This window comes from Pongo abelii, chromosome 18 (assembly GCF_028885655.2).
Source record: "Pongo abelii isolate AG06213 chromosome 18, NHGRI_mPonAbe1-v2.0_pri, whole genome shotgun sequence".
Lineage (NCBI taxonomy): Eukaryota > Metazoa > Chordata > Mammalia > Primates > Hominidae > Pongo > Pongo abelii.
This window is the reverse complement of record NC_072003.2, coordinates 69,560,308-69,573,173: the sequence shown is the minus strand read 5'-3', so window position 1 is coordinate 69,573,173 and position 12,866 is coordinate 69,560,308. Positions and strand designations below refer to the sequence as shown.

At 42.4% G+C, this 12,866-nt stretch overlaps 2 long non-coding RNA genes across 3 annotated transcripts in view; one reads left to right on the top strand and one right to left on the bottom strand.

The window, feature by feature from the left end:
• LOC129050945 (uncharacterized) overlaps nucleotides 1-12,866 on the bottom strand; it is an 89,413-nt gene that overhangs the window by 11,039 nt on the left and 65,508 nt on the right. For both annotated transcript variants that reach the window (XR_010137851.1, XR_008514878.2), the window contains exon 2: nucleotides 7,120-7,382. This is a non-coding gene — a long non-coding RNA (uncharacterized LOC129050945). The remainder of the gene's footprint in view (nucleotides 1-7,119; nucleotides 7,383-12,866) is intronic.
• On the top strand, nucleotides 7,354-11,027 carry LOC129050944 (uncharacterized). The gene is made up of 3 exons (XR_008514877.2): nucleotides 7,354-7,610; nucleotides 9,933-10,035; nucleotides 10,765-11,027. It is a non-coding gene; the product is annotated as an uncharacterized LOC129050944 (long non-coding RNA).

Genomic DNA, 12,866 nt, shown 5'->3' with positions numbered 1-12,866 from the left:
CCTAGCAGATTCAAACTGTTTATACAAGATCTAAAGGAATCTCGGAGATATCTTTCAAATATGCATACAAAATATTTTCTGCCTTAATTCCTGTATATTACTTTTGAGTAGAGTGTGGACAGACTCCCAAGGCTCAAATATAAGGCTATTGTTCAGATACTATTTTAAAATCACAATAATCATCGTAGTGATTGAAAGAGTCTAGTTATTATCTAGATTTGAAATCAAGGGCCTAGGGTTGAATTCCTGGCTCTGTGACTACCTTACGTTGGGTGGACTTGGATAAGGCATTTAATCTCTCCTAGTGTGTTTTCTCATATCTAGAATAAAGAAACTTCTGCTACCTGTTTATCTATTCAAAAGAGATATTTTGAAATCAAATTAGAGCAGAGTTCCCCGAACTTGGCACTGTTGGTGTTTGAGGCCAGATAATTCTTTGTTGTGATTCTGTGCACCATACGATGTTTAGCAACAGGTCCAGCCTCTACCCACAACGCCAGTAGCACACATGCACACACGTGCACATACACATACACACACACACACTCCCCAGTTCAGTTACAACAGCCTAAAGTGTCTCCAGATGCTGCCAAATGCTGGGGTAGGGGGGAAGTGACAGACACTTCCATCCCTCTGCCCCACTGAGAATGAATGAATTAAATGATTTATATGGAAACCTTCATTAATACATTGAATATATACTGATCACCTACTACATGCCACACACTGACCACGTCGAATCAGATGTGATTCATGCCCTCTAACAGAGCAGATGAACAAATCAGTGTTTGCGGTGACAGGAGTTTAGGAGCCCCTGGAGTCGGGAAGGGGGAAGGGAAGTGTGACATCAAGATATCAAAGAGTAGAAGCCTCAGGAATTGGTGATTCAATGGATGCAGGGGAATGAGTAAAGGGAGGAGAGAAAAACAATTCTTAGAACATCAACAACGGTTCATTATTATTTATTACCTAAGTCATAAGAATTTTTCCACAAAAACAGGGACATTTCCCAAAAGAAAACTCATACCACATAAATGTTCATAAAAATAAATATTGACTTCACTGTGGCTGCTTTAATTTTAACCAGTGGAGAGACACACGTAGACAAATGACTCCGTTCTTCCACTCCATTTGCACTTCTATCTCTGAATTCTCAAGACCAACAGAGGTTAGTCTTCATGCCATAGTTAGACCATCAAGGTCCACAAACATGGTAGGAAGGGGGTGACGGACAACATGCATCATTGATGAGTTTTTTATTGCATCCACTGAAGAACACATTCTTTTAACATTGTCTAAGAGTTCTGTTAGATATCAGCTTTGAAAACCCAAGTCAAATGCATTTGTGCCATCACCAAAAGAAAATAAAACCTAAACCAGGGTAAAAAACAGCCTTTCCTTCATGACCCTGGAGATGTATACCTTTTCAGAATATTATTTGCATGTGAGGTCCTCAACAGAGGTGACTCTATTACCTCTCATCCCTGGGGTACAGCAAGGCAACAGCTATCCCATTATCTCATGGCACTTTCTAGTTCGTGTGAAACCAGTAACGTGTAGTTTCAAAACACAGAACATCACCTTCATTAGAGGAGAGCTAGTTAAAGGCTGCTAATGGAGCCCTTCGGCTCCTGGTCCTGCAGAGGTACTTGGAGGAGGTCCATGTGCCTAACCACATCAATTTCAGATGAAATTCTCATTGCTAATGTATGTTACCCAATACCTCAAAATGTATGAAGGCCTTCCTGGTTTTTAGAGCTTACAAGCCCCCTGACAATAGAATTCTTTGTGGAAATATCAAAAATTCAAGTAACAGAGACAATTTTTGAGAGGATCAAAAATAGAAACCATTATTGGAGTATAAAAACATTTTAGTTACTTAAGAATCCATATTTCTAAGAAAAGCAGCCTTGTTAACTGACATGTGCTCAATAGGCAATTTTCCCCATTTAATTTTCACAAATAGATCACTCTGAAATGTATTTCCCCTAACAAAGACTGCACATTAACAACAAATGATACATCTTCAGATTTTAATTAATGTCAAGAGCTTTATTTTGCTTCCAAGCAACTTATAAGAGACATGTTATTAATATAATTTAATTTAAGGGGACAGGCATTTGTTTTCTATTTTTAAAAAGGTGGCTTGAAATTCTGGCCCCGTCAACATCATTTAAACATTCCTGTTCCATGCTTCAATATAATAAATTGAATCAGCATTTTAATTGTGCCCATGCTTCGTGGTTCCTGGCAGTACAAAAAGATTCTCTGTGAGCGCATGACTCCCCGCAAGAAAACCCCACTGAGTGATTAATTACTAGTCTGGAAGATATAAATATGTCTCTCAATAAAGACAGTATGGACTGCTGGAAGCTCTGGCCTTATACATCTCCATGGGGTGCCTTAACTAAGCAGACATCCTCTTAATTCAAACAAGATTCTGGCTCCAGCATTCACGGACGGCTCCCTCATCATACAGTGTTCCTTTATTGAACAGCATATTTCTTTTAATTAGCATCATTTTGTATATGTATAAGAATCAAAGGAAATCAGGCTTTTATGTATAAATATATCGAACTTTCAAGGTGCCTCTGTTCCTTAAGAAAGAACTGAGGACAATAGTAAATAACCTTGTATTTTCAAAAAAGTACCATCTTTGTATGAATATATTTTAGGTTACACCCAGACATTACTCATGCTTCATTCTGAATTAAAGGTTTGGCCAAAAGACCATAAATTTATAAATGAAAACATGAACCAGCAGGTCTATAAGTCTATTCCTAAGCCTCACACCTATTGTATGAACTGAGAAGCCTCATGATTGCTAGAAGGGAGAGGAGCTTAGACAAAGAACTCATTGGCCACCTCCCCTTACTCCATATAATAAAAACAAGAATTGATGGAATTCCTAGGACTGTTCCTACAAGGCCAGAATTAGGTAAGAAGAGTTTATACTAACCATTTAAACCAGAAATTGCAAGCAACATCAACTAACTTGAAAATAAAGATTAACACAAGAAATCAATACTAGAAGTTGGCTTTTTTAAATTGGAGAATTCTCACGTATAAATTTTTAGTCTAATACTTTGCATTAATGATCATGGCATTTATTACTACAGTTAAATAACCACATCCCAACACCTTTTCATTATGTTTAAAATGAGGGGGTGGGGACAGGGTAACAGGATTATTGTAAGTCATTTTGACCAGTCTAGAAATCCAGACATCAGGCTGGGCACAGTGGTTCATGCCTGTAATCCCAGCACTTTGGGAGGCCAAGGTAGGGGGATCACTTGAGTCCAGGAGTTCAAGACCAGCCTGGGTAACAGCAAAACCCCATCTCTACTAAAAATACAAAAATTAGCGGGTTGTGGTGGCACACACCTGTAGTCCCAACTACTTGGGAGGCTGAAGTGGGAAGACTGCTTGAGCCTGGGAGGCAGAGGTTGCAGTGAGCTTAGACTGAAAAAAACAAACAAACAAACAAGGAAATCCAGACATCATGTTCCTAACCATCCTATTTGAAACAGGATGAAAGAAAGGTTTTCTAAAAAGCCAATACGCATTCTGCCATGGGAAAATATTATTTGTATACAGACTTCTAATCTCTTACTATTCATATCTTTACCTGGCCTTGCCAAAGATATTTTTGAGCAGGATCATCAAACATAAATGCAAGCATTAAATCAGTAAGCAAACATGAATCTGAATTGGAGTTCTGCAGTAGACTGCAAAAATGGCCATAATATTTAAGCTCCTCCCATCAAGAGGTAGAGTATATTTTCCCACCCCTTTAATCTGGGCTGATCTTATGGCTTGCTTTGACCAATAGAATGTGCACAAATGGAAGCATATCAACCCTGAGCTGAGGCCTTAGGAGACCCTACAGCTTCCATTCTCAAATTCTTGGAACTCTGTGCTCACCATGGGAACAAACAGAGTGGGCTGAAAGAGGTTCAGAGCCAATGTGGTAAAAGGTCCCAATCATCCCAGCTGTCCCAGATGTGGCTCTGATAAACCAGTCGGCCCACACAATCTATCAGTTAACTACAAGTACACAAGCAACCTCAGACAAGATTAACCAGGTTTGGCCCACATTAGAAGAACCACCCATCTGGGTGGGCACGGTGGCTCATGCCTGTAATCTCAGCACTTTGGGAGACCGAGGCAGGTGTATCACCTGAGGTCAGGAGTTTGAGACGAGCCTGACCAACATGGTGAAACCCCGTCTCTACTAAAAATACAAAAATGAGCCGGGTATGGTGGCACGCACCTGTAATCCCAGCTACTCAGGAGGCTGAGGTAGGAGAATCATTTGAACCTGGGAGGCGGAGGTTGCAGTGAGCCAAGATCACGCCACCACACTCCAGCCTGGGTGACAGAGCAAGACACCGTCTCAAGGGAAAAACAAAAAAAAAGAAAAGAAGAACCACCCAGCTGAGCCCAGCCAAAATTGTCAACCTGCAATATTTTGAGCTACATTAAATGGGTAGTTTTTTTAAACTACGAGTTTTGGGGTGGTTCATTATGCAGAAATAGAAAGCTAATATAGGTTATATAACCTCATAACCCAATATTTCCAGGCTTTAAGCTCCAGTTTAAGTTCCCATTATAGCCTTTTTCAGGTACTAGCATATATACTCTTTTGACCTACTTCCTTTTGAATTCTAACGCCACTTTTTTCTGTAACAAAATTCAGCACTTAGCTAACCAATTCCCTATATGATTTTCTAAGGTGTATATAACTATTATGCTTCACATACAAATAGAGGCAGAGACCATGTTTTATGTTAATTTTTATTATCTAACAAATTAGACACATAGTAGGTATTCAATAAATGCTTGGTTTGATGTGAAAGTAGCTAGCGTTTGCATTAAGACTTTTAAACTTCATGTGCTAAACTTTTCTTATTTGTTACATGTAAATAATATTATCCTGTGTTACCACAGGGGAGATTGAATAATTTTTAAACTTTTACTCTCCTTTACAAATATAAAATAGAGTAAATTTTATAATAAGAAAGCAAAAAACTAGATAAATTTTGAAATTTCTGTATATAGCAAAAGTCACAAAAAAAGCAATTAAAAGACAGTGACTGAAAGAAAGTACAGAGAAAAAAACTAAAAATCCATAATATACAAAGAGCTCCAATGAAGCAATGGAAAACTGAGAAAAAGATATAAACTTATGGTATTCAGAAGAACCAATGAAAAAACTGAAAAGATGCTTAATCTCACAGATAATCAGCAAAATGCAAATTAAAATAAAGTGTTTTATCATTTAGTAAAAAGACTAAAGAAGATATAATATTGGTGAGTATATATAGAAATGGGCCTTCTTGCATACTGTGGATAGGAATATAAACTGGCTTATAGGAGGAGAGTTGGGCAATATCTACCAAAATGTTAATAGGCACATCGCTTGTAACCCAAAAATATTTACCGAAACCTTGTTTTTAGTATTTAAAAACTGGAAAGCTAAGTATCCATCAATACTCTCATGGTATACATTGATTAATCTATATACAGAAAACTATGCAAAAATTTAAAAGAGTGTGATGAGTCGAGGAGCAGTGGCTCATGCCTGTAATCCCAACACTTTGGGAGGCCAAGGCAGGGGAATCACTTGAGCCCAGAAGTTCGAGACCACCCTGGCCAACATGGCAAAACTTCATCACTACAAAAAATACAAAAATTAGCCAGGCATAATGGTGTACCCCCACAGTCCCAGCTACCTGGGAGGCTGAGGTGGGAGAATTGGTTGAGCCCTGGAGGTCAAAGCTACAGTGAGCTGTGATTGTGCCACTGCACTCCAGCCTGAGCAACAGAGCAAGACCCTGTCTCAAAAAAAAAAAAAAAAAAAAAGAATATGATGAATTTTATGTACTGACATGAAAGATCAAGCAACATTAAATTAAAAAGGCAGTTTGCCGGCCAGTATGGTGAAACCCCATCTCTACTAAAAATACAAAAATTAGCCAGGCGTGGTGATGGGCACCTGTAATCCCAGCTACTCAGGAGGCTGAGTCAGGAGAATCACTTGAACCTGGGAGGTGGAGCTTGTGGTGAGCCGAGATCACGCCACTGCACTCCAGCCTGGGTGACATCTCACACCAGTTAGAATGGCAATCATTAAAAAGTCAGGAAACAACAGGTGCTGGAGAGGATGTGGAGAAATAGGAACACTTTTACACTGTTGGTGGGACTGTAAACTAGTTCAACCCTTGTGGAAGTCAGTGTGGCGATTCCTCAGGGATCTAGAACTAGAAATTCCATTCGACCCAGCCATCCCATTACTGGGTATATACCCAAAGGACTATAAATCATGCTGCTATAAAGACACATGCACACGTATGTTTATTGCGGCATTATTCACAATAGCAAAGACTTGGAACCAACCCAAATGTCCAACAATGATAGACTGGATTAAGAAAATGTGGCACATATACACCATGGAATACTATGCAGCCATAAAAAATGATGAGTTCACGTCCTTTGTAGGGACATGGATGAAATTGGAAATCATCATTCTCAGTAAACTATCGCAAGAACAAAAAACCAAACACCGCATATTCTCACTCATAGGTGGGAATTGAACAATGAGAACACATGGACACAGGAAGGGGAACATCACACTCTGGGGACTGTTGTGGGGTGGGGGGAGGGGGGAGGGATAGCATTGGGAGATATACCTAATGCTAGATGACGATTTGGTGGGTGCAGTGCACCAGCATGGCACATGTATACATATGTAACTTACCTGCACATTGCGCACATGTACCATAAAACCTAAAGTATAATAATAATAATAAAAGAAAAAAAAATCCTAAAAAAAAAAAAAAAAAAGGCAGTTTGCCAAAAAATGTGCGTAGTGTAATACCATTTTTTAAAAGAAGTATATAAATGCATAGAAAAAAGTCTAGAATGATACCCACCAAAATAATACTAATTTACTAATTATGTATTCATATTATTAATAATGATTAGTAAATGGGATGGGTTGAGGGCCATTGGGAGAGTAAAGGAAGACAATAATTTTTATATGCTTATGCATTATTTGGATTTTTTACAAGCATGGATTTATGTGATATGTGTGTAACTTGTTTATACTGCACATACCTGGGCAGCGGAGGAGAGCAGAGCAAAGATGGATTCAAAAAAGGAACCAAAGAAAGAGCTGGGTCTTCACAGAGGAAGTCTTCACTTTTATCCTGGTCCAGACCAGCCAGATGGTCGGCATTGCCATAGACATGAACACATATTAGCACCTGGTGGTCCTTCCACATGTCTTCCTCCGTGGCTCAGGAGACACTGAGCAGTAAGCTGTGCTGGGAACCCCGTGTTCGGCCTCTCAGGAGCACGGAGGAGCCTCCCCCTGGAATCTGGAATCAAGATAAATAAGATGAGCTCCTGAAAGTTAAACTTGAAAATCAGCACAAACTGGATCAGAGGAGAGAGATGAGAGATCACCTACATCATAATGAAGCTAGAAGTTACCAATTACCAGGCAACCTCCCTGTGCCAAACACCGCGGACTTTCACACCGTATAGCTCACTTCATCTTCACAACGCCCCTGAGGTTGCTTATTATTATTGAAAGAAAACATAAGGTTAGAGGAGTTCAAGAAATTGGCAAGGGTTCCATAGCTTCTAGGTGGCAGTGCCAGGGATTTGAACTCAGCTCTGTTTAATTCCAATGCCTATGTTTTTGGGGTTTTGTTTTTGTTTTTGTTTTTGTTTTTTTTGAGACGGAGTCTCACTCTGTCGCCCAGGCTGGAGTGCAGTGGCGCGATCTCGGCTCACTGCAAGCTCCACCTCCCGGGTTCACACCATTCTCCTGCCTCAGCCTCCCGAGTAGCTGGGACTACAGGCGCCCACCACCACACCTGGCTAATTTTTCGTATTTTTAGTAGAGACATGGTTTCACTGTGTTAGCCTGGATGGTCTCGATCTCCTGACCTCGTGATCTGCCCGCCTCGGCCTCCTAAAGTGCTGTGATTACAGGCATGAGCCACCGCGCCCGGCCTCCAATGCCTATGTTCTTAACTAACATGGTATGCTCCCTCCCTTAACAGACACAGAAAGGCTTCTGGGTTGGCAATACTTGACTATATCCTTGCTCTATGTGTAACAGGATACAATGAATCAATTTTAAAAAATCATATTGCTTAGCCATGGAAGTACAGAGGCAACAGCTTCAGAAAAGCACACGGTAATAGTGCCGACTCAAATGCTTCCCGGGCAACAGGGTCCCTGGCTCAAGCAACAGGCCAACTAAGCCACACGATGTGTAGACAGAAATCAAAGTTCTCAGCTTGCCAGGATAAAGGCCAGTGATTAGACTGTGGATTCACTGAGGTAATGTCATCCCAAGAAGCCTCTTAAGAAACAAACACGTGAGTTCTTTTCCTGTTTGGAATATCTATGGTCCAACTGGGATATTCCCACTGTCTTTTGTTACCTTAGGCCTGTTTCGAATTCATACAGTCTACATGATTGACACAGGCAATGTTGAAGAACATGTTTCCCACAAAACTGTCACAAACCCAGGTCAACTGGATTCCCCTACAGACCCAGAGTTAATATATAAAGAACTAGGGCAGCCAGGTGCAGTGGCTCACACCTGTAATCCCAGCACTTTAGGGGGCTGAGGCGGGAGGATTGCTTGAGCTTAGGAGTTTGAGACCAGCCTGAACAATATGCGAAACCCCATCTCTACCAAAAAAAAAAAAAATACAACAAAATTAGCCGGGCATGGTGGCATGCACCTGTAGTCCCAGCTACTCAGTAAGCTGAGGCGGGAGGATCACCTGAGCTCAGGAGGTCAAGGCTGCAGTGAGCTGTGAGCTGTGATTATGCCACTGCACTCCAGCCTGGGCGACAGAGTAAGATCCTGTCTCAGGCTGGGCGCGGTGGCTCACACCTGTAATCCCGGCACTTTGGGAGGCCGAGGCAGGCGGATCATGAGGTCAGGAGATCGAGACCATCCTGGCTAACACAGTGAACCCCGTCTCTAACAAAAATACAAAAAAAAAAAAAATTAGCCAGACATGGTGGTGGGCACCAGTAGTCCCAGCTACTCAGGAGGCTGAGGCAGGTGAATGGCATGAGACCAGGAGGCAGAGCTTGCAGTGAGCCAAGATTGCGCCACTGCACTCCAGCCTGGGTGACAGAGTGAGACTCCATCTCAAAAAAAGAAAAAAGATCCTGTCTCAAAAAAAAAAAAAGAACTAGGGAGGCAGGGTGGGAGGGAGAGCGCTGTGTCTTTACGATTGAGAGAGAGATTTGGAACAATTCTGGTAAGGCACACTGATGGAAAATTCAGGTCCGTGTTTATCTGTTTTATACATTGAGGGTCCGTGTGAATTTTTTTGAAGAATGAGGACCATAGCTTTAAACAAAAATGTCTGGACACCAATGAAGTAGAAGCAAGGGATGGCTGATGCCCAGCTATGTAATGACTATTGGAAATAGTCTTGGAATTCTTTGGAAATCAATTCCACACTTTCGTAGCTATGGCTGATGGAGACATGTGGTTGGGAGTAGTTTCCAAGTAGTTCCTCAGGGTCGCTCCATCCAGCGTTCTCTTAAGGGTCTAACTTATAACCATACAAGAGCCCTTATAATTAAAACCCTCACTCTTAACCCCAATCCTAAATAGAGGGAGACCTTTTAAGCATTATGATAGACACAAAGGGAATGTGGGATTTTCTGGAAATGCTGATTAATCCCTTTGGAATGGAGACCCAGATCAGGAGACAGAGATAGCTATCAATACAGCTCCAGACCTAAGCCATCTGAGTTCAAACCCTAGAGCTACTCCTTTCTAGCTATGTGGTCTGGGGAAGGCTACATGTATTAGTCTGTTTTCATGCTGCTGATAAAGACATAACCAAGACTGGGAAGAAAAAGAGGTTTAATTGGACTTACAGTTCCACATGGCTGGGGAGGCCTAGGAATAATGGCAGGAGGCAAAAGACACTTCTTACACGGTGGTGGCAAGAGAAAATGAAGAAGCAAAAGCAGAAATTCCTGGTAAGTCCATTAGACCTCGTGAGACTTATTCACTATCACGAGAATAGCATGGGAAAGACTGGCCCCCATGATTCAATTACCTCTCCCTACGTCCCCCCCACAACACGTGGGAATTCTGGGCCATACAATTCAAGTTGAGATTTGGGTGGGGACACAGCCAAACCATATCACTATGTAACATCTCCAAGCCTCAGGATTTTTATATGTAAAATGGAAACCACATAGGAGTATGGTGAGAATTAAATGCCCAGAAAGTGCTTGGTACTGAGGTTTGCACAGAGTAATCCTCCTCAAATGTTAGCTTACATATTATCCCAAGAGAAGCAAAGGCATGAAGATCAGATGGAAAGTAGTGTGGAGAAGAGAAAGCAGTAGGCACAGTAGGGGCAGGAGAGTGAAGAAGGGTGATGAGATGCTAAAGGAGCTTTCATGATCTGCTAAGGTTTGTATTTCACTGAATAGGGGATACAGATCCATCAAAACTTGTTAACGGCAGGCCTGGTGGCTCATGCCTGAAATCCAAGCATTCTGGGAGCCCAAGGCAGTGATATGGACAGGAGACAGGGAAACACTGGTTAGAAGAAGGCAGTTCCCTGGCAAAGGCCCCACCCTCAAGCCTAAAGGCCTGTGACCCTAAATGAGGACAGGCATTCCTGTTTTTGCATCCAAAAGGCTGCCTTTGGCCCACCACACCCCCTATTCTGTACCCATATAAACCCCAAACCCCAGGCTCCACAAAGAGACGAGCAGGCGAGGAGACAAGTAGACAGACGGCAGAACAATACAGCAGAGAAAGAGAGAAGAGGAGGAACATCTGAACATCTGAACACCAGTAGGAGTTCAGCTGGGGGCTGTCGGAGAGGGGTTTGGCTGCTGGATGGCCAGGCTCCAAGGGGTAAGATCAACTTCCCACTCCATCCACCACTTCTGGCTCCCCATCCATCCCACTGAGAGCCACGTCCACCACTCAATAAAACCCCGCATTCATCCTTACAGTCTGTGTGTGATCTGATTTTTCTGGGATGCTGGACAAGAGCTCGGGATACAGAAAGCTTTCACACTGGCCCTCTGCCCTTGCAGAAAGGCAGAGGGTCCACTGAGCTAGTTAACACTCAAGCTGTCCGCAGATGGCAGGGCTAAGAGGGCACACTGTAAGACATGCCCCCTTGGGCTCCTGCACCGGTCTGTCTGCGTGCTCTCCCTCCCGTAAGGGGTTTGAGCAGCCACGGCAACCGGACAAGCCACACTCCTGTCACATGTCCTGCGAGGGAGATCAGGGAACTACCATTTCAACAGAAGGATTACTTGAGCCCAGGAGTTCAAGAACAGCCTGGGCAACATGTCAAAACCCCATTCCTACCAAAAAAAAAAAAATTTTAAGTTAACTAGGCATGGTAGCACGTGCCTGTAGTCCCAGCTACTAGGGAGGCTGAGTGGAACAGTGGCTTGGGCCTGAGAGGTCGAGGCTGCAGTGAGCTGTGATCCTGCCACTGCACTCCAGCCTAGGTGACAGAGTGAGAACCTGTCTCAAAGAAAAAAAAATGTTCTAGTAATTCACTTGTTGAAAAATACACAGTAAGTGCTTACTCTGGGTCAAGCACTGTGCTAATGAAGGAAATAATAAGGTAAATAAGTCAAGATTCCTGCCCTCAGGCTTTAGTAGGAGACACAGAGACAAATAATCACAATCCTAAAAGATGGAGATTGCAATAAAAGAATGCACCAAATGCTATGGGAACACAGAGGATAGAGTGAGTAAGTTTGGCAGAGAAGGGAGAGATCTTCCTAAAACCAGTCAGTTGGTGAGAAAGGGGATCACCCAAAAAATGAGGAGAGATCTTTAATAAATGCAAGATGAAGAGAGTAAAGATCTGCATCCAGTGAGGAAGTTTAGAATAGCTGAGATTATAACATAAGTGTATCTCCAAGCATCTGGCTGAGCCTGAAGTGATGAGTCCTAAAAATCAACTTCCTCAAAACTCCACAAGCCTCTGAAAGACACAGAGAAACAGCCCCAATTGCTTAGGGAGCCAGCGCTGAAAGAAGTTTGCTCCCCTGAAGCTGTTGACAGTTTTGACTCTTAGGTGAATCTTTGGAGAGGATGCAAACAAAACTCTCTCATGTGCATTTAAGAAGTTCTCCTGTCATAGCCTGGCATGGTGGCTCACAACTCCCATCTCAGCACTTTGGGAGGCCAAGGCAGGGGGACTGTTTGAGCCCAGGAGTTCGAGACCAGCCTAGACAATGTAGTAAGATCCTCTCTCTATAAAAAATTATGCAGGTGTAGTGGTGTATGCCAGTAGTCCCAGCTACTCAGGATGCCAAGGCAGGAGGATTGCTTTAGCCCAGGAGTTCAAGACCAGCCTGGACAACATAGTGAGATCCCATCCCTACAAAAAAAAAATTTTTTTTAATTAGCTGGGTGTGATACCATATGCCTATAGTCCCAGCTACTAGGGAGGCTGAGATGGGAGGATGGCTTCAGCCTGAGGGATTGAGGCTGCACTTAGCTGTCAGCACACCACTGCAATCCAACCTGGACCATAGAGCGAGACACTATCTCAAAAAACAAAGAACAAGAAGTTCACTGTCACTGCCATTTGAGAATGGAATGATCTGCACATCCACAAATGGAAAGAAATAGAATGAAGATTACAAAAATTTTATTTAGTATAAAGTTGAAGGGCACGATGGTAGGCCAAATAACGTGCCCCCAAAGATGTCCACAGTTTTAATCCCTAAAACCTGTGAATACGCTCCCTTACATGGTAAAAGGGACTTTGCATATATGATTAAAGATCTCCAGAAGAAGGGAATGGGATATAGAAGCA